General features: G+C 43.8%; 1 protein-coding gene across 4 annotated transcripts in view; it reads right to left on the minus strand.

Moving 5' to 3' along the window:
* The window catches only part of MGAT5 (alpha-1,6-mannosylglycoprotein 6-beta-N-acetylglucosaminyltransferase), a 386,067-nt gene that overhangs the window by 313,538 nt on the left and 49,507 nt on the right, over positions 1 to 23,022 (minus strand). For 2 of the 4 annotated variants that reach the window (XM_081579244.1, XM_081579243.1), the window contains exon 2: positions 10,035 to 10,084. The exons of the other annotated variants lie outside the window; for them this stretch is intronic. The gene's annotated coding sequence lies outside the window, so the exon portion shown is untranslated. The remainder of the gene's footprint in view (positions 1 to 10,034; positions 10,085 to 23,022) is intronic. 4 annotated transcript variants of the gene reach the window in all.

A 23,022-nucleotide genomic window follows, 5' to 3' on the forward strand; every position in this document is an offset into this window, starting at 1 on the left:
TCATGATGCTCTATAAAATCTACAAAAATCATGAACACTGACTTGGCAAATATTAAACCAGTGCTCCTAGGGGAAGGAAATATGGGGTTAGGTTTCCATGATCCTCTAATTAGAACATTTTTCTCATCTGATCAGTGCATAACCACCCACTTGGACATCCCTGGCAGCCCAGTGGTAAAGACTCCGTGCTTACACTGCAAGGGGTGTGGGTTCAATCCCTGGTTGAGGAACTAAGAATCTGTGTGCCCAATATATAAATAAATAAAACAAATATTTAATTTCACCTATTAATTTTTTTAAAAAATCAGAAATAAATTATTTAAAAAATAGATCACCATGCTTTATGTGTTTCTGTTTTAGGACACTTTGACTATGCCAAAGCCTTTGACTGTGTGGATCACAATAAACTGTGGAAAATTCTGCAAGAGATGGGAATACCAGACCACCTGACCTATCCCTTGAGAAACCTGTCTGCAGGTCAGGAAGCAACAGTTAGAACTGGACATGGAACAACAGACTGGTTCCAAATAGGAAAAGGAGTACGTCAAGGCTGTATATTGTCACCCTGCTTATTTAACTTATATGCAGAGTACATCATGAGAAACGCTGGGCTGGAGGAAGCACAAGCTGGAATCAAGATTGCCGGGAGAAATGACAATAACCTCATATATGCAGATGACACCACCCTTATGGCAGAAAGTGAAGAAAAACTAAAGAGCCTCTTGATGAAAGTGAAAGAGGAGAGTGAAAAGGTTGGCTTAAAGCTCAACATTCAGAAAACTAAGATCATGGCATCCAGTCCCATCACTTCATGGCAAATAGATGGGGAAACAGTGGAAACAGTGGCTGACTTTATTTTTTGGGGTTCCAAAATCACTGCAGATGGTGATTGCAGCCATGAAATTAAAAAACGCTTACTACTTGGAAGGAAAGTTACGACCAGCCTAGACAGTATATTAAAAAGCAGAGACATTACTTTGTCAACAAAGGTCCATCTAGTCAAGGCTATGGTTTTTCCAGTAGTCATGTATGGATGTGAGCGTCGGACTATAAAGAAAGCTGAGTGCCGAAAAATTGATGCTTTTGAACTGTGGTGTTGGAGAAGACTCTTGAGAGTCCCTTGGACTGCAAGGAGATCCAACCAGTCCATCCTAAAGGAGATCAGGCCTGGGTGTTCACTGGAAGGACTGATGTTGAAGCTGAAACTCCAATACTTTGGCCACCTGATGCAAAGAGCTGACTCATTTGAAAAGACCCTGAAGCTGGGAAAGATTGAGGACTGGAGGAGAAGGGGACAACAGAGGATAAGATAGTTGGATGGCATCACCAACTCAATGGACATGAGTTTGGGTAAACTCCGAGAGTTGGTGATGGACAGGGAGGCCTGGCATGCTGCAGTTCATGGGGTTGCAAAGAGTCGGACACGACTGAGTGACTGAACTGAACTGAACAAGCTTAATAAAATTATGAAAAAAAAAAAGACCATAGATGGTAACAGAGAACCACAGAAATATGGCACGGAAGAAAGAAATAAAATTTTAGAAAATTTCTTCCCTAAAGCAATTGTCCATTCAATCTATTATCTTCCTTTCTCTCCACCAAAAGGTTACACTCTCCAGGCCAACCCTCTACCTATCTACTCTCACATACATTCTCTGGACACCGTGTCCTTTTTGCAATATATTGTAGCAAACTCCATTTATCAAACTCTCCTGCCAACTAGCTTCCACGTAGGGGGGTACCAGCAGCTTCTGGGAAGACTGGAGCAGGAAAAAGGCTGGGGTCTCTCACCCCTTTTCCATCCACCCACAGACATCTCTGCCAGGGATTCAGCCCTTTCCAGAGGGTTCCACTGCCCCTTTCTGGTATCATGGCCAATTCCCATGTCCCCTGCAGTTCCAGGGGTGGGTATCTTCCGGTGGCTGCACACAGTCTCTTTGGTATGTCATTGTCACCTCTTCCATCACCTACAAACCCAGTTTTCTGTAGAAAGTTCTCTGTTCACAATGTCCAGTTATCCTGACATGCCACCACACATGACTCCAGAAGGATGCTAAACCAGGCAAATCTCCTGCCAAGACCAGCCCCACCACACACAGACACCCCCGTCCCTCCTGCAACCTCACCTCTCACATTTGGACTCTCTGGATTAAGGACAAATAAAGGTCCTTTGGTTTCTTTTTTTTTTTAATTCACTGCTTGTAGGGGGGAAAAATGTACTTACAAAACTATTAGAACTAAACTATGAGAACTATTCTTCAGCTTTTTATCAAGTACATTACCTTCCCCATCTTTCAACATAGCCTCCTGGCTGCCCCTGCACCAAAGGCTTCTCACTGTATAAGTGCTATTTACTTTAAAAAGATTAAGCAGTACTCTCAACTCCTACACACCTTGATTTTTTTTTAAAAAGATCCAAATGCAGCCAAGGGCACATGGCCAATTTACTCTCCTGGTCGGCACTGGCCACTGCTGGCTGCTGACAGCGGCTGGTATAATCAATGTCCATTAACCCTGAGGCAATTTCCAATTTTCTCCTCCCATTGTTTCTTATCCAGGGCATATAAAAATGTAACACCTGACCATAATCACGTACAAGCATGAAAAGAGAAGTAAACCAGCTCATGCAGATAAAAGGATCCAAGAGTGAATCAGAGAAGCAGGAGGTGGTGGGAGTAGGGGGTGGGGAGTACTGTGGGCAATGCTTGCTGCGTACAGAATGCACATTCCTCTTCTCCCTGGACACACAACTAGATGAGGTGTCTCGGCAAGGGGTGGTGGCGGGGGGGGGTGTCCAGGGGACCTGTATCCGTGCCCCCTTCCAGGGGCTAGAATAAGCACTGCAGGCTGATCCTGGAGGGCAAGGGTTCACAAAGGCAAGCCCTATCCAGCCTTGGTCACTAAATAGCTTTTTTTTTTTTTTTTTAAGTTGAAGTGTAGTTGATTTACAGTATTGTGTTTCAAGTATATAGCAAAGTGATTCAGCCATACATATATATCTATATTCTTATTCTTTTCCATTTTAGGTTACTGTAAGATGTTAAATATTGTTTCCTGTGCTATACAGTAAGTCCTTGTTGTTTATTTTATATATGGTAATGTGCATCTGTTAATGCCATACTCCCATTTATGGGAGTTAATGCCATACTCCCCCTCTTTCCCTTTGGTAACCATAAGTGTGTTTCTCTATCTGTGAGTCTGTTTCATAAACAAGTTTGTTTGTACTATTTGTTAGATTCCACATAGAAATGATATAATATTTGACTTTCTGACTTACTTCACTTAGTCTGATAATCTCTAGGTCCATCCATGTTGCTGCCAATGGCATTATTTCATTCTTTTTATGGCTAAGTAATAGTCCATTTTATATATGTACCACATCTTCTTATCCATTCATCTGTGAATGGACATTTAGGTTGTTTCTATGTCTTGACAATCATAAATAATGCTTCAAAGAACACTAGGCGCATATATCTTTTCTAATCTAAGTTCTCTCCAGGTATATGCCCAAGAGTGGGATTGCTGGATCATATGATAACTCTAGTTTTTTTGAGGGACCTCCATACTATTTTCCTCAGTAGCTGCACCAGTTTACATTCCCATCAACAGTGTAGGAGGATTCCCCTTTCTCCAAACCCTCTCTAGAATGTATTAAACTAGATGAATTCTTTTTAAAAATTTTTTTTAATTAGAGGATTATTACTTTACAATATTGTGATGGTTTCTGCCATACATCAACATGAATTGGCCAAATGTCGCCTCCCTCTTGAACCCCCCTCCCGCCTCCCTCCCCATCCAACCACTCTAGGTTGTCACAGAGCACAGGCTTGGGGTTCCCTGTGACACACAGCAAACTGCCACTGGCTACCTATTTTACATACGTTAATGTGCATGTTTCAATGCTATTCTCTCAAATCATCCCACCCTCTCCTTCCCCCACCATGTCCACAAGTCTGTTCTTTATGGCTGCATCTTCCTTGCTGCCCTGCAAGTATGATCACCAGTACTATCTTTCTAGATTCCATATATACATATTAATATATGATATTTGTCTTTCTCTTTCTGACTTACTTCACTCTGCATAATAGGCTCTAGGTTCATCCATCTCATTAGAATGGACTAAAATGCATTCCTTTTTATGGTTGGGTAATATTCCATTGTGTATGTGAACTACAACTTCCTTATCCATTCATCTGTTGATGCTCATCTGAGTTGCTTCCATATCCTAGCTATTGTAAACAGTGCTGCAATGAACACTGGGGTACACATGTCTTTTTCAATTATAGTTTCCTCAGGGTATATGCCCAGTAATGGGATTGTTGGGTCATATGATAGTTTTATTCTCAGTTTTTAAAGGAATCTCCATATGTTCTCCATAGTGGCTATATCAATTTACATTTCCACAGCAGTGTAAGAAGATTCCCTTTTCTTCATACCCTCTAAATGACTTTTTAAAAGGGGTCATTTCCCCATCTCCACCAGCCTAAAACTATGAACTAGAAAAAAAAAAAAAAAAAAACTTGCACAGGGTAAAACATGACTATCCACATCGAAACACACACATGCGCACACACAAGGGGTCCTTCTGTTACAGGAGGTCTTGAACGCATGGATGTGTACTTTTCAGATGAGCTGGGTAGACATCTGGTCAAAGTGGCCATCGGGGTACATGAAATAATCCCCAGCATGCCCCTTCCAGACAGATCTCCAAAGGGAGAACCATTTGAGTAAGGGTCACAGGAATAAGCACTGTTCCTGGTTCCCCATCTCCTGTTAGAGAGAACTGTGCCCTGCAGACCAACAACGCTTTTACTGTGTAGTACAAAAAAAACATGATTCAGAGAGGTCAAGGTGGGCCTTTCAGCAGAAACAGAGCTAAGACCCCCATCTCCCAGGTCAATGCTACTCCAAGCGGGGTGGGGGCGCATCCACAGAGCAGGGCCAGTCCACAAAGAGTTTCTGGTCTTTGAAGCACCAAAACTGAGGGTAAGTGTTAACTTTTACAGCCAGTGGACAGGGTAATATTATGTCTTTGAATCTCATAATAAAATTGTAGGCTTGTATTTTATACTTCTTTTTTTATTTCACTTTTCTAGTAGTTTATTTTTATGGTAACAGTCTGTGATGGTTTAGAATTTTAAAAGATGGTTCTGTTTCTGCCAGCACCCAGAGTCTCCAGACTCTTCTACCAAGATCACTGCACCCTCTTCCCCAATCCTTCCTGCCTCAGGCTCACCCAGGCTCTCCTCCACCCACCCTTCACCCTTTCTTTCCAGGAGGTGCCTCCCCTTAGACAGGTGAACTTTCCCAGAGCCCCTCCAATGCATGCGCTGTGGACACCGATTCCTGTGAGCTCCGACCAAAAGGAAGTCAAGTGATTGATCAGTCCTCCATCCACACAGCTACAATAACACAGGACTCTGGTCCCAGAAGGGCTTCCCTGGTGGCTCAGTGGTAAAGAATCCACCTGCAATGCAGGAAACCTGGGTTTGATCCCCGGGTTGGGAAGATTCCCTGGAGGAGGATATGGCAACCCTCTCCAGTAGTCTTGCCTGGAGAATCCTATGGACAGAAGAGTCTGGTGGGTTACAGTCCATGGGGTCACAAAGAGTAAGACACGACTTAGCAGTTAAACAACAATGACAATGACTAGTCCCAGAAAGCAGTCATAGTACAAGAAGAAAGGACTGGAAACCTGTCAGTGGCTCTTACCCACATTAGTTAACCCAAGAGAGAATCTCAGCATGCCTGACAGATGCTGTCTATCCATCATCTCAACCTGGGATGAAAAGTGAAGGAGACTTTGCCTCTCTCCTCTAGGGAGGTGGGGATACACAGAGAGATCCCACACTGGCTTGGAGAGAAAAGAGAGATTTACAGAGTGAGTCGTCTGTGTGAGTGAGTGTGTGTGTGAGTGTGCACGCGTGTGTGTCCATGAGTGTGCATGCGTGAGTGTGCGTGCATGAGAGAGTGTGTGTCTGTGTGTGTGGCATCAGGTATGATGAAGTATTATGGGAAGGGAAGGGGATGTAGAGACCACATTAGCTCTGCCCAACAGGACCCACTGAACAACTCCTTACAAGGGAGCCCGAGCTAGTGGGGAGGAGGACCTGGAGAGAAGGATTTAAACACATGCATCTCCTTGACAATGAATGAAGAGAAAACCAGACAGATCACAATGATGGCCATGACCTAGCAGAAGGAACAAAGGAAACCCTAGGAAACAGCAGAGTCAGGCAGCACCAACCCTCCCCAGAGTATGGATACTACGCAGGGCTCAGTGTATGTCTCGGTTCCAGGCAGACCACATTTTTTCAGAATTTCCAGAGACAAAAGGATGGTAATTTTAACAGAAGCCAACATCAGTATCTCTCAGTTATTAAGACATGTGTCAACCATGGATCAGAAAGGCAGGGAGTCAAGGGGGATGTAAATGAGCGAGTGTTCTGCTAGGTTGCTGCACTTTTCTGGGTATTTGAAATTTTTAAATTTTTTTTTCAAGTAAACCAGAGAACAGATGCATGATGCTGTTTTGAAACCTCTTGCCACAAACAGGGAGCATTAGATCCTGTCCAAACTGGGCATGCCTTGGGAAGACAACTGCTCCACTGTTCCCTGTCTGGCCCAGTGACAAGACAAGGGGTGGCCCCTGCCCTGACCTCTGCCCTGCACCCCCACCTTTCCCTGAGGCCAGCAGGGTTAACCCAATGTGGTTATTATCAATGGGCAGCAGCTCTCTAGACAGAACGTAGGTACCTCATGGGCTTTGAGAAGAAGGACTGGGATGTAGGCACCTCATGGGCTTTGAGAGGGAGTACTGAGATGGAGTTCCCATGCGTGCCACAGGCAGAGGGTCAGGGAGGTGACAACCACACTCAGCTGATTTTCTTCCCAAAGCCCGTGGCCACCATCAAGCTGGCTCAACAGCCTGTCCCTGCCCCACTCCAGGCAGGCCACACACTGGACTCAACTGCCCAGCACATGGCCAAAGTCAAGCACCGACATTTCCTAAGACAAGACTCATGTCCCAGGAACCACAGAAAGAAATCGGAGCACAAAGAGTGAAGGCTGTTTCATTTTAATTGCACCCCAGGCATGCCATCTAAGCCCCCCATTTCTGCTACACCTTTTCCAGGATTACTCATCTTCGACACCAACAGGAAGACATCATGAACTTGAAACCCCGTCATCTGGATTTGTGGATGACTGTACTTCAGTGCCTGCACTGAGCTAACCCAAGGAAGGGAAGGGAAGTCGCTCAGTCGTGTCCGACTCTTTGCGACCCCATGGACTGTAGTCTACCAGGCTCCTCCGTCCATGGGATTCTCCAGGCAAGAATACTGGAGTGGTTTGCCATTTCCTTCTCCAGGGGATCTTCCCGACCCAGCGATCGAACCCAGGTCTCCCGCATTGGAGGCAGACGCTTTAACCTCTGAGCCAACAGGGAATACAAATAAAATGAAACCAAAGTTTTCTACCTAAGACCTGTTTCTCTCTGACAGTTGTTGTTTCAGCTCATTCTGCAGCCACATGCCAGGATCTTCACTCCCCACTGGTGATGTGAAGGGAGTAAGGCCAGCCCTCCTGCTCAAGAAATTTACAGTTTACACAGACCCACAATGAATATAACGCCTTCCGCTGCCCTCCCGCGTCTTCTCCGCTTTCTTTTGCAGTGTGTTCATGTGATCTACTGGGGTGGCTATGGTTTTAATTTTAATTTTTTTATCAACACTGCATCTTTCAGACATCCCCAGTGGTCCAGCAGTTAGGCGTCCACCTGTCAATGCAGGGTACACAGGTTCCATCACAGTCCAGGAAGATTCCACATGCTGCAGAGCAACTGAGTCCATTCGTCACAACTGTTGAGCCTGTGCTCCATAACAAGAGAAGCCATTGCAATGAGAAGCCCATGCCGCAACTAGAGAAGGCCTGTACACACCAACAATGACCCAGCACAGTCAAAAATAAATAAATAAATTTAAAACAAAACACTACATCTTTCTCTTCCAGTCCTATCTCCAGAAACGAAACGGAGAAGATATTCCTTTGAGAAATTAAGGCATAAAAAACCAGGTGTGGGATCTACCAACCTATCTGAGAAACACCCTTTTTTTTTCTACACCCATTTCTTACCACAGACTCCGCGGCAGAGTTCGAGAGTCATTTGTTTGCAGAAGCCAACCACCTCCCTGATCTAAACTGTTAGTCTGGATCATATGATTACACCTAAACCCAAGCAGAAAGCCAGGACATCTTTTTCCCAGCTGAGTCAGAAGAGAGATGGTTTTACAATCTGGCCAGGGGAGAAAGGTAACTGCTTCTCCACCTTCAGGCAGACCCAGCCATTGCCCAAGCCCTGGGCCTTGTCAAAGTGTAGAGAGTGTGCTTTCTATCCTGAATGCTATTTAAAGGATGATAAGAAACGCAAACTCATCTGTGATATGGCTTTCAAGTTATAAATGTCAATGACAGCCAGTCTGCTGCATTGGGAACTCCTCCAACAGGTTGACAACAGCCCAATTCCACGGCTCTGGAGGAGGCCGACAGACAGCTGCTCTTTCAGCAGTTATTTCGAAAGGAGCCAAGAGGCCCTTCCAAAGGCAGCTAGGTGTTGGCTCGCTCAAGGGGGAAGGTGACACCATTTCTGGTGGCAGACAGGCACAGCCCAGGAGTGCCGCGAGATGCCAATATGTCTGCCTGCTACATGGAGACTGTTAGCCCAACACAGTACAGGGGGCAACAAATATCACAGGAGAGGCAGAAAGATGCGTATCCTTCCCAGAGCACAAGCCACAGCACCTGGGTACCAGGAACCACAGACCCAGTCCTGAGTCTTCACCATGTCAGCCTGCTATGCCCCCAGCTGCCATGCCTGGCAACTCTTGGAGGGCAGTGAACGAACTTCCCTATCTGTCAACACTACACTAGTTTCAGACAGACCCTTGAAGACAGATGGTTTAACTAAACCAGTCTCTGAAAAGAAGCTCATTCCCTTTAAGTCATGTGTGTGATGTGGGGGTGGGGAGAGTGTGTAAGATGGATTAAATATGCTTGTTCCATCTCAGACAAAATCCCATATCTTTAGAGATGCAAAATCTCTGAGGTTCTGAAAGAGGTTCTTATTTTTTCTGGTTTCTCCCAGCAGGACAAACTCTCAAGGTGACAGGGAGAAGCTTCTGATAAAAGTCACACAGTCACATGATTTGAGTTCTAACTAAGGCTTTCATTCACAGACATTCATCTGCTTGTCAGTTGCTGGGGTGGTTTTTCTTCTGTGATGTTGTTAAGGACAAAATTTGTTCAAAGACCCACACACATGAAAGAAACACCAATTATGAATGCTTAATGTTTCATTCTGCTGGCCCCATAACCTCAACACCCAAATCTATCAGCCTGTAAAATCCAAAAATTCTGCTCCCTGTTGAAAGTCTGATTTACCAAGGTGACTCTCAAAGGTAGCTTAGATCATGGTTTTAAGCACTCAGGACTATTTGTACAGTTAGAACAGGAATGTACTTAGCAAATTGCTTCCTCCATAAAACATGTTCATAACTAGGGGCTAAGGAAAATGTACTCTTTTACAACATTCTTTGATACGGACACAGTTCAGAGATCATGCAATCATCATGAGTCACACTCTCCAGTTCATTGGCTTTGTTATGTTCACACCACGATCCTCTGTGTCTGAAGGGGCCAGCACTTCTATCTAAGAGTATCTGGCCAAGATTCAGTTCAATACAGTTATGTTTGATAATGACTGAATAAAGTAATAGATGACCTTCTGCTCCAGTCACTTTACTAATTCGAAGCAGATAAAATATCCTTGCCCAATTAACCCAAATGATACATTTCACCAGGTCTTAACCAGATAGCCAGAAACATACATGCCCTCGGGACTGAGTCGCACTAGAAGAGTGATCCACTGGCCCTTTGGGTTTTGATGGTTCCAAATGCTCTGAGTCAAGTACTCAGTCCTCTCCCTAAGGGCAAATATCCCAGTCTGTGCTTAAATATCTGGTTATTATAGTACTTACATGGCCTGATGGCTCTGCCTTCAAAGTCCACTTTAGAACAGTAATCACTCCTGCAATCACAAAGACAAAGACATCTTTAAGTTTCTTCTCTTTACGGACTTGAGCCACTGCAAACAGACAAGCTGACAAAGAGCTTCTACGAACTATGTCTCACATTTTGGAACCCAACTGTCTTTTAAGATAAACACCTAAAAATAGCTAGATGAGAATTCCCTATCACTCCAACACCCAGAGGCATATCTCTAAAAAATTACATTATCTCACTTGTTAGGATCCAAATCCATCCATTATTAGTTCAGCAGGAGTAAGGCTCCATTTGGCAAAGATGGAGCATCTCCACAAAACCACTCTTGTTCTAAGTCTCAGGAGGCATTAAACCAAAGCTTTTACCAGTCCTAATGCTTTCCGGAGTAGACTACATTAATTCATACACACAGTCTCAAGTATATGCATACACACAACTTTAAAAATACATAGCTCTGTGACAAAAAAACCAAGGAGTTTGCAATACGCGATAAAGCCAGTTGAATGACAAGCCTGTTCATTTAAATATAACAGATTACTTGCAGCTGCTTCACCTTGAAAAAGCAAACCAGAAGAACAGTAAAAAGCCATTTTAGAAATATATCTACTATGTGTTTCTGATATCACTAATATTTTCCCTAAATAACACACCTTTTCAGAAAAAGGGGGAAAACAGTCCTTTTACAGATACATACGGTGTGTTTCTGATATTCATGGAATTTATCAGCAGATAATTGTAAAACTGAGAGCTCAATATAGAGAGAGGGAAGGAGAGAGAGGGAGAGAAAATAAAGACCATGCTACACCATCTTCAAGCTGACTATCCAGAAGTTTTTTAAAACTAGCCAACAGGTCTACCTCTCCCGTAAGCCCCTCGTGGAAGAACATGTACCATCTCCTGCTGAAAAACATTTGATAAAGTTTTGCTTTTTATTTCCAAATATGGTCTGCAACATATAACTTCCCTTCACAGCACTAACATTTTTGTCTGTGTCAATAATCTGAACAACAGCAAAGGGCTGTGCACTGAGGCAACTTATAAGAGCAGATTCAATCTATTATCATTCCAAAACCATGATTTCCATGAAACAGTCTGGCCTCAAATGTTTGCTAAGGAAGGGTAGAAGGCTGGAAGGGTACTGAGTCAATGCCAGTGATCACATGACCCTTTTTATACAAGCTATTATCTGAGATAGCTTTGAGGTAAAGGAATGTGTTGTGAAACTGGGTTATCATGATACAGGAAAAGCTACTATCTCCTGTAAGCAGCACCAAGATATATTTAGAGAAAACAATCCTAAGCACCTTCATCAACATCAAAAATACATTCTTCTGTAGTGGTATCAGCTAACAAAATGAACACCTGTGTGCCTCCGACCTGAATAATATCAACTTACTTTCAGTGCTTCTCTCTGTATGTTTTCATCAACACCTAATCTGTGGTTTATATGGTAGTTTGCCTTTGAATATTGTGATCAAGTCCACAGGCTGCGGTGGCTAATGAATCATACAGTAGTGAGACTGGTATGATTCATAAGTCAAAACGTTCATGATGTGCCAAAAGGGAAAAAAAAAGTTCATTATCTTTTACCTCCCCCAAAGCTTTCAAATCTGGATTTTTTATTTTTTCGTAATACTCATACTAATAAAGAACTCAGTCTTGACTTCACCTTAAGAATCAGGCAAACTACTCCCTGAGTCATATGAAAATATACATAGTAAAATTCATGGTCACCAAGAAGCCCAAAGGCCATTCACTTTTATCTTCAGCAAAACTTTAAAGTTCAGCTAATCTTAAATATCATTTCCTACAGAGCCAAGTATATAATATTAATGAAAGTTTAGAACTATTTTTAGCTGTGTTTATAGGTAAATGTCTTAGATAAATGTTCTCCTTCCCCATTTTCCAAACAGCACCACTCCACAGCTTTCATCAAGATTTTACCCAAAAGTATCTTTTCTGTAAGTTCTCTCAATCTCATCTTGGGTGTATGCTTTGATTTCCCACCTTAATTAAACCTAACTGTGAAAGCACTTGTAAATAGATTCTTCAGGCAAGTATACTGGAGTAGGTAGCAATTCCCTTCTGCAGGGAATCTTTCTGACCCAAGGATTGAACCCGGGTCTCCTACATTGCAGGCAGATTCTCTACCATCTGAGCCACCCGGGAGACCCCAAATAGAGATCATGGGAGTGCAACTCAATCTAAAAAGAGTAAGACAGCAATCATTGGGGATGGACAGTGAAAGAGTAGTTAGGAAAAACTGGAGCGTCATTTTCAGACATTATACCTCTCAATTTATAAATTGGATAAAATATATTATGAATGACCCACAAACAAAATAACCTGCTTGATGAGTTCTGCCCTCTAGAGTGGCATTCTATTAGAAATCTGCATCTGAGTATCTTGCCTATCACCCCTTCCCCATTCAAAGCATCTTGAAAGGGGAGCCATGATAAACCCAGCTTGTTGAAGGACCACCTCTGCAGTATCTACTCTGCATCTGATGACACAGGATGACAGATGCCAATTCCAGGCATGTGGATTTCACACCTCCCTGTCCCTAATGCCCTTCAACACTGTCATCTGTCAGGTTGATCCCTTTTCAGTTTTACACTCAAGAGTCCCTCTTCTTACTTCCTATGGACAGCACCTCTCCAAATGGAGAATCTCAGAATCTTGATGTAACCTCAGATACAACTCCAACCAGGCTTTCCCTCTCCCCTTTTCCACAGTCTAAGCAAAGGTGACTCACTGAGAACACCAAAGCTGTCCTAGATTCATGTGAGCAAATAGTTCAAGGGAGCCTACTGCTCTGCCTAAAATATTTTCATGCCTAGAACAAAGATTTTCAATAATAAGACCACTGAGTGGTACACATTAGAAACAAATGACCATCATTATACGCCTTACTTTTTTAAATTTTTTCTTCAATTCTTTAAAGAAGTTTTTTAAATTGAAATGTAGTTGATTTACAACTTCATGTTAGTTTCAGGTGTACGGTACAGCAATTCAGTTCATGCATATGTATATATACACATATACACTTCTTCAGATTTTTCTTCCCTTACAAGTTATTACAAAATATTGATTATAATTCCCTATTGTTTTAAGTCATTCAATCTCCCCTAAGGAACATCAGATAGTCACAGAGGAAAGAAGTCCCATAATTACAATACTGGCTTCATATGGCTTTCACCTTAGGTTGGGCAGACCGACTAAATGTACTGCAACTGCAATTCTGCCCAGTAACAAAGATCTAGAGCAGACCTTGACAACAGAACTTGAATAATCTTGACCTTGGTTTGGTTTTGTCACACGTCTCTCATCAAGGCTCCATGGAGAGTTTGCCAAAATAGTCTCCAATCTAAATCTGCCCCCCAAGGCTCCCAATGCCTGGACACAAACGTAAGGCCCAATCTCACAACCAAAGCCTCTATCTTCTTGTGTCTGAGGCAGGGGCAACCTCAGTTCCTCTGTCAGAAATGATGGGGGTACTCACAGACTATCACAGACAAAAAGTGCAGCTGCCACATCAGAGGGGCAGCGAATCCTCTACAAATGTTAGTGATTATTACTATTGTGTTGTTACTGCTATCAGAGGATAATAAACTAATAGGATAATAAAAGGGCAGTTCTAGAACCAGTCAGAAGTCTGAAAGCACAGCCTGGTAGTGCTCAATGCGTTACATCTTCATTTTGCTAACAGCTATTTTGGCAGGTGGTGGATCAGGAATGAAGAATCCACCTGCAAGGCAGGAAATGCGAGTTCAATCCGTGGGTCAGGAAGATCCCCTGGAGAAGGAAGTGGCAATCCACTCCAGTATTCTTGCCTGGGAAATCCCATGGACAGAGGAGCCTGGCAGGCTATACTTCATGGGTTTGCAAAGAGTCGGACACAATTTAGCGACCACATCACCACCATTTTATCAGGCAGGTGTGACAATTACAATGATTCAGTGGCTTGGACCCTGGAATACCCTTACTTAACCAGACTATTACCCTGCAGATGGTTCCCAGGTAAAGTGCTTGATTTACAAATTAGAAAAAAATATTCAAATCTTGCTACATTCCAATTCATCACTAACTTGGATTAGAGAGAGAATACTTGTAGCCAAAAAAGTTTATCCAAGATTTTATCAAAACATAATGACAGCAGGTCAGGGGACCACTTATGTAGGCTTGCAACTATTTTTAACATCGACAGTGTCACAAAAAGCAGATCCCCTTTACAAAACTTGTACATAATCCCAAACAAAACTTGCTATTTTCATAAAAATTATTTTAAGAGGCACAAGGGAAATTCATCTTAAAATTCTGTTTTTGGAACCATCCCCACATTACACCTGTTTCTCTCCCACAGCCTAACAGTTCTCAATGTATAGGCCCAGATCCAGAAACACCAACATCATCTGGGAAGTTGGGGATGCAAAATCTCCGACCCCACCATCACACACCTACCAAATCAGAAATTCAACTGGGGCCCAGCAATCTGTCCGTACAAGCCCCCCAGGAGATGGGGATGTACCCCAAGTCCGAGAAGTGCTGACAATACGCTATTCATATGTGGCCGGGGACACCACTTCAGGCAGCTCTTTTCCCTAAAAGACGATCTGGCATTTTTCCGTTCCTTAAAAACCTGCTATAAGATGATGTCAACTGTTCCCTTCTATTTTTAATTCCTCATGATGAGGCTGAAGATGATTCATTCTGCACCTTATGTGATCACTTAAACGGTAAGGCTCCCTGTCTCCCACCCCTAATGGAAGGTGACTGCTGCCTGTTAGCTCTGATGTAATTACAAGAACGATTCAGCAACAAAAGCCTGTCCTTTATCAACCTCAGTGAAAGCTGTGATAGAGTTATAATTATAATGCTCCATTCTTTTCCATAATGTGTTCATAATAATGTATCCTTTGAAATTGATCATACTGCATGTCATAACAAGGAAACACATAACCCGGGATCAAATTTAGTTTATTGTAAATAGAAATCAAAACTGCAAGTGTTTGGGCAAATCCTTTCAACTGACAGGAAATAAGGATGCATTAACCATCTGGCTTGATTTCATTTATCTACATGGAATATGAAAAAAAGAAAGTTGACTTAAGGCTTTCCATGGGTCCTAAGGTGACCTCAATACTGAATGGTCTTATCACCAGACGTCACCCATCATCTAACTGATTATCAAGGCGGGAAGCATTAAGGGGCATTTCTGAAATAATAAATAATCCGTTTCTATACCTTTAATTTGTTGAAGTGTGTATTAATTCAAAGTTAATATCCTACCTGCTGTGAGGCCTCCTGATGGATTGTGACTACCAATGTTATTATTAATTTCCCTTTCCTTTTTGATTAATTTCACACTTAGGCTGGAGAAGAAAGGCGAGATTAATGATGTCTGGAAGACAATGTTTGGTTCTTGTAAGATACTAAATTAACTTCAAGTGTTCAAGTAAACAGAGAACCCAGATAAGGATACGATAAAGGAATCATATCCCAGAGATGTCTGAGATGCCATGCAAACAAACGCCCAGAACCCCAGAGAGTGTGTGAGCTGTGAACTCCAGTTAATACTCTTCTGGGATGCAAGGAGAATGAAAGTTGGAATTCTGAAGATCGCAATGCCCACTGATAAACTTGTGCCCCTACCAGTGACTGCAGCCATGTGTTTATTTATCACACTATAATTCTTGATTTTGCAAGGGTCCCTCTGTGTATTACTTAGCCTCTTCACACCCTTCTTGTCACCTCTCCAATCTCTCTGGGACAATCTCAGGATTCCTTGCCCAACATGTGAAGAGACAGATCTCCTTCCGAGGATATACAGAAAAGGAGTATAAACTTGGTTGTGTGATGCACTTTAATAGTCAGGGAACTGTGTGCATATATGCTAATCCTATTTCCAATAATAATGTCTACATTCTTTGAGAACCTTCTATGTGCCAAGACACTAGAAGCTTGACAATAGTATAAGTCATCTAACATAACAAAAGCTCTTGGAGGTACTACTGATATTATACACATTTTACAGATCAAGAAACAAAGGCTTAGAAACCTAAATATCTTGCATAGGTAACCACCACTTTCATACTGACCTGTCAGGCTCCCAAGCCTGAAGTCTTCCATATCATACTGCTTCCCTGGGAGTGTGAAGAAAGAGAACACTTATACCTGCATGGACTTTATTCCAGATGACCTGGAAGCTACAGGTATGCCATTATCCTCTAAGAAACTTTCCTTCCTACTCTAGCTCCACTGATCCAAGTCTTCTTTGAAGTCTAAGATTTTTTTAAAAATTTTATAATAGAGATAGTTGATTAACAATGATGTGTTAGTCACAGGTGTACACCAAAGTGATTCAGTTACACCCATACAAGTATCCATTCTTTTTCCATTTAGGTCAGTACAGAATATTGAGCTGAATTTCCTATGCTATACAGTAGGTCCTTGTTGGTTATCAATTTTAAATATAGCCATGTGTACATGTCAACCCCAAACTCCTCATCTATCCCTCCTCCCCCACCCTTTCCTAGTGGTAACCACTAAGTTCATTCTCTTAGTCTGTAAGTACTCCTGTTTTGTCAATAGCTTTTTAACTTACAAAGTTCATTTCTATATATATTGTTCATTGTATATATATATTATATATATATATTTTAGATTTCTGAAGTCTAACATTTAAATAAAATTCAACAATTCTACACTATCTCTTAGACTTTCTCATGTCCACTCGAGTACCCTTATCTTAAGACATCTCCCCTCACAAACAAGCCTGCTCAACTAAGACCTATATTGAAGTGCTAAACACAGCCAGCAGTCATCTCTGGCCACTGTCTAGATCAAGGTTCATCAATATAGTTGTCACTTACTACATATGGCCATTTAAATTTTAATGACAAGTAAATAAAATTTAAAATTCAGTTCCTTAGCCACACTAGGCACATTTACAGTGTTTCATAGCTTCACATGGCTAGCAGTGGTCACACTGTACAACAGAGATACAGAACATCTCCATCATGGCAGAAAGTTCTACTAGACAGCACAGGGGTAGATTTATTTCAGGACAGCACTTTTTCATCTAACATCCTTCCAACACTGTGTAGGAGGATACAGCCTCTTCACGGAACTAATTAAGGGCTTCAGACCTATGAGTTTTCAGATGTCATCTTTTAAGGAATAACACTGAGAAGTTAGGTCACTTGGAAAACTTATAAATAAAGCAAGCAGACCTACCTCATAGACTAGAGAGTGTCAGAACGTAGAGGCACTAAGAAGCAATCATTATAAGGCGTTCCATTCAGGAATAACCACTCTCATGGAACCACAGGTCACGATTCACCGGGAACCACCACCCCCACACGTTTCTCTAGGCTCGTCCTCACTAAAGCCCTCTCCACTATTTCTCCTGGGCAAGACAAGGGCCCCGCATGTGGTCTTTGTTTCTAATCACAAAGCAAGAAAACCACTTTTCAATCAGACTGGTATTTCCCACCAATCACTCTCAACTGCTTCATTAAAAGTTGGAGAATTAGTAATGAGACAAGCTTTTGGGGACAGAGACAGTAGGCTCGAAAAGAGGGCCTCAGTCCCCTCAGTGACCCCTGACCTGGAAGCAGGTACTTAAAAGATTTCCAAGAATTAAAAAATTAGAGAAACTCGGGGTATAGCTAACCTTTGGGGGAGGATCCCAAAATACAGTGTTCATTACTGTTGGATTAGAACAGCCTTGGGTGGGACTCACTGAGTGATAAAGAGGCCAAGTCATGGATCTGACCTTTGACTGTTACAACCTGCAAATGCCCTGCACGTGGCATTTCTTCTCTCCCTCCATTCTTCATTGCTTTCTCCTTCCTCCTTCTCCACTATCATCAGACCTCTAGGACTGAATGCCATGCCCAAGACAAGCCAGCCTTCATGGCTGCTGACATTGGTCCAGAAAGTGGTAGACGGATGTCTGAATGCCATCTCCACTGCCAAGAAGGAGAGTTTTCTGATGAAAATGCAAATCAATTCATCCTCAGTTAGGAGGAGGTGATGATAAACTAACACGTCCCTCTCGTAGAGCCTATAAAATCATCTCATCTCTAAACTCTCAACTCAACCACAAGTAAGGCCGACTTCTGCATTACTCACCTTTGCTTAAGGACCACAGCCTATTGAATCACTAACTCTTAAGAAGAGGCCCAGCATTAACCCTTTCCTGCCCAGTAGCTCACAACAGCATTCTCACCTGGGGGACCGTTCTCCAGCCTCATTCGTCCACCTCCCAATCCATTCCTGACCACCTGCCTGATGAACCTTGGGAAGCACCTCCCAGGCCAGGCCATTCCACATCAATAAGATAGCCCAAGTGCCACCATCTCGAAAATCAAAACTTGGCCTCTAAGGTTCTCCTGAATTAGGATGGGTGGCTCTGCTCAAGCCAACTTGTCTACTTTTTCTCCTTCTTCCCTGCCCTCAATACAGCCAACTTACCCTCCATAAACAACATCTGCTCTGGGGAACTTTCGCAGGCCCTGAAATGCCCATCACCTCCCATGTGTGGTAAGACCTATAACCAGTCAGCTCCTCAAGAACAGGGCGTGTCCTACACTTCCCAGTATCTCTGAATAGCATTTCAGACCCAGACTCTTAAACACAAATCGATGCTCTGCAAGTATTTGATAATCCACTGAAAATAGCTTCTGTCCATGCTTGTAAATCCATCATTTCAACAGTGGATTTTCAGACCACTAAGACCCCTTCCATATTCAGTCTGCTCGCTGTGAGCCCAAGGAGGCTCTGGACTCTGTTGTGATTCCCACTCCACCATCTTCCAGGAAATGTACTTAACACCTCGAAGTCTCAGCATCCTCTTTTGTGAAACCAAGGCCCTAACAGTAGTAATAGTTGTAATACCACCACCACCAACACCCCCCACCAGCTGTGGGCTAGAAACAATGGGAAAACACTTAGCACAGGGCCTCGCACAGAGTAGGCGTTCAGTAACTGTTACCGTTACCTCTTTCTCCTATTATTAGAAAGTTTCCTTAAAGAGGCTTCCCTTGTGGCTCAGCTGGTAAAGAATCCACCTGCAATGCGGGAGACCTGGGTTCGATCCCTGGGTTGGGAAGATCCCCTGGAGAAGGGAACGTCTACCCACTCCAGTATTCTGGCCTGAAGAATTCCATGGACTATATAGTCCATGGGGTCGCAAAGAATCAGACACGATAGAGCAACTTTCACTCACTCACTTCTTTAAGGGGACACGGAGCATAGTTGCTTTAACATGGTCGTGTTAACTTATGCTCAGATCCCAACTCAGCTCAGATCCCAGCTGTAGGACCTTGGAGGAATTATTTCACTCAGCTTCAGAATCTTCAGCTGTAAAAGGGGTTAATAATCCACCTGAACGGGCTAGTTTAAGAATAAGGGAATACACCTGAAGTTCTCAGTACTTAGCAATTCACTCCATGTCATTTACTAAACATGATTTTACTTCAGTCAAAACACAACTGAAAAGGGAAAAAAAAAATCCATGTATCCTCACATCACTGTCACTGCCCCCCTCACCCCCCTTCAGTCCCATTAGCCGCATAAACAAGGCCCTGGGCATTTTGAAACTGAGCAGGACCCTGTAGGGGCTCTCTTGGGTACAAGAGCCTTTCTGAGTGCCCTGTTTCTTGTTTGGGGGAAAAGGGCTGCGGCTTCCTGAGCTCCAAAAGGGCGAACAGTTACTACTGAGGGAGTGAGGGAACGCAGGAAACAAAAGGAAGGAAGTCAAACAATAGTGCAGGGCCTGATTCTGTGCCTCCTGGGGGACATGGGGGAACAATCTGACAGGACTCTGAGCTCCTCTACAGGAACCAGCCCCCCACCCTCCCAGGTGGAAGGAAACGTTCAGGCTGAGCAAAAGCACACGGACCCCAGACTGGCTGGAACCAGAAGGCTGATGACTGAGACCTCGGGACCACCTCTCTGGTTCCTCCCCACCAACCAATCAGAGGAAGACCATACACCTTGCAGCCCTCACCCCAAATTCTGCCTAAGAAAACTTCCCCCAAAACCATCGAGGACTGCAGGTCTTTTGAGCACCAGCTGCCCCGATCTCCTTACTGGGCCCTGTTATCAACCTTACTCCACTCCAAACAACCATGATTCGGTTTGTTTGGCCTCACTGTGTGTTGGGCACATGAACTCGGGTTTACCAAAAATTTCAGCTGCCAAGCCCCACCTCTGGGGACATCAGCTAGAGTCTTCACACAGTGAATGCCAGAAATTTCCATTCAGAGTTGCAAGGAGACCCATTTCCTGGAGGCAAGTATCTGAGTTCTCACTTCCATCACTTTCCCATCTCCAAATATTCATATCTACTCAGATTTACACTGAAAACCAGCAAGGTCCTTCCTGAAAGGAAAATACACTAAGATATCAAGCTACTTATCAAAAACAAATCTGTAATTGAAGCCATTCTAACCAAACAAGAGCCCCATGTGCTGAGAGAAAAAAAATCCACAGGTTTGAATATTCAAACAAGTGGTTGAAATGATACCACCCCAGAAAGGCAGCTCCCAGCCAGAATCACACTTCTACTGAAAAGAAACTCTTCTCTTTCAGTTCAATTTGCAAGTTTCTGAAAACTCAGTGGGGGAGTCCGAGCAAAGAGAAAACAGGTACACCCACTCTTGCCCTGTATGAGGCTCTGGGGTTCGAGCCTTCCACCTCCTCCCAGCTCAAGGCCAGGGCCCAGAAGGCCCCAGGGCTGAATCCTTGGCTCAGGTCCCTCCAGGGCTGGAGGTGAGAGGAAGGGCAAGAAGCCTACATTCCAGGGTGACAGGAGTGAGCAGGTAACTAGGTTCACACCAGAAACATGTGTCTTCCCTGCAATGGTCTTACTCCCCAGAGCTGAAAGATGACTTCCTTTTCTTCCCCGAGCACCCAGTCCGGCCACCCCCTTGATGCCCTGGGCTCCCTCAGACTCACAGGCTCTTATCCCACTCTCTCTCAGTCAGCTGGTACAAGGACAGTCATTCCCCCGATGCAGGCCAAGGGAGCTATGCTTCACAAGAGCCCAGGTCTCTAGAGCTGCAGACCCACCGACGGCCACGGAATCCACTGAGCAGCTCTCTGCTGCAAGCTCCTCGCCTCCTTTCACTACTACCTCCTCCTCCACGTGTCGTCAGGTTTTCCCCTCACCTGAATCTGCCTGGGGTTCACAGGTGTTCCTCATTAAAACTATTAAATTAGCTGGATGTTCCCCGCCTGAGGTTCACCGAAAGTAATCAGATACCATGGCAGAGCAGCAAGCGGCATCACCCACTGCTCCAACCAGCCATGATCTCCACGACCAGTGACTTTCACAACCACCCTCCTGTTTGCAGATGAAGGAACAGAGGCTCAGAGACTTCAAGTAACCAGCCTCAAGTCCCACAGCTGACAGGTTGTGGCACCAGAATGTGAATCCAGCTATCTAACCACAGAGCTCTCCCTCGTAACCTCTGGAACAGTCTCGTACCTTCCAGCCACTCTCCACCATCATTCCTCTCACTGCCCTTTCACTGGAGGAAAGGATGACCTCTTAATAAGCCAAACTCGCCATCATCAGGGGCTGCATGCTGGGTGGAGGGGGGCAGGGGGCACTGGCTGTGTCAACCCCCAGCTGCACGCAGTTCCTCATGAGCACCTCTCCCGAGTGACTTGGGCAAGCCAGACAGCGCTTTGCAGAAATGGACACTGGAGGCTTATGCTGCAGGCCGGGCTGCACTGTCCCCTCCCAGTCAAGCAAATGTCAGGCAAATGTGTCCAGTGACTTGCTGGGTGCAAATCCAGCCTCATTCCTGGAAAACGCCAGTGTGCAGAGCTCAGAATTCTGCATTTCACTCCCCACATGACTCTGATGCCCCTTAGGAACCCCTGGACTGCCCCCTCTTCCCCAGAGTGGTAGTTCTCAAGGCAGACTTGGGAAGGGAATGAGAGACACCCCCCTCAGGAGCTGTTAAAAAGATGTGCCATGACCCTCAACAAAAATAAAACCAAAGAAATAAACCAAGAAATCTGGAATCTTTCAGGGCATAAAGAGTAAGGTGGGAAGATGGGAGACAGTGAATGACGTGCTAGCTTTGTGGCCCGGGATAAAGCACTCACTCCCTTTTCTACTGAGCAACCTCATCATGCTTGAAAGGATGTAACATTCCCAGAGATTCATTTAGCAGGTTCATTGTAAAAATAGTGAAGAGAGAGGGAGAGGGGGGAGGGAGAAAGAAAGAGAGAGCGGGAGAGAAAGGAAAGAAAGACAAAGGAAGGAAGGAAGGAAGGAGAGAAATCCTGGGGAAGCCTTTTACCTGTCACAGTGACAGGAATAACAGGGCCCTTCACGCACACATTCACACACACACACTCACAGATGATGAGTAGGATTTAGACCAGCACTCACCAAAAGGAAAACAATGCAAGCTACACATGTTTTTTAAATGTTCTAGTAGCCACATTGAAAAGTAAAAAGAAACAGGTGAAATTAATTTCAACGCCGTTTATTTTACCCAATATAGCTAAAATATTATTGTAAAACATAATCAGCATCTCGACATCATTAATGAAATCTTCTACATTCTTTGCTTCATAGTAAGTCTCTAAATGTCAGTATTTACAGCATATCTCAGTTCAGATTAGCTGCACTTCAAGGGCTCAAACAGCCATATGTGGCTGCCACATTCAACAGTCCAGATTTAGACAGAGATGGTCAGCTAAAGCAGCTTCCCAGGTGGTGCAGCGGTCAAGAATCCGCCTGCCAACGCAGGAGATGCAGGTTCGATCCCTGGGTCTGGAAGATACCCTGGGTAAGGAAGTGGCAACCTGCTCCAGTATTCTTGCCTGGGAAATCTCATGGACAGAGGAGCCTGGCAGGCTATATATAGTCCATGGGTCACAAAGAGTCGGACACGACTGAGCGATTAAGCATGCACACATAGGTTAAGAGAGAAA

Source organism: Giraffa tippelskirchi, chromosome 3 (genome assembly GCF_054371585.1).
Source record: "Giraffa tippelskirchi isolate mGirTip1 chromosome 3, T2T-mGirTip1v1.2.pri, whole genome shotgun sequence".
In the NCBI taxonomy this organism is placed as follows: domain Eukaryota; kingdom Metazoa; phylum Chordata; class Mammalia; order Artiodactyla; family Giraffidae; genus Giraffa; species Giraffa tippelskirchi.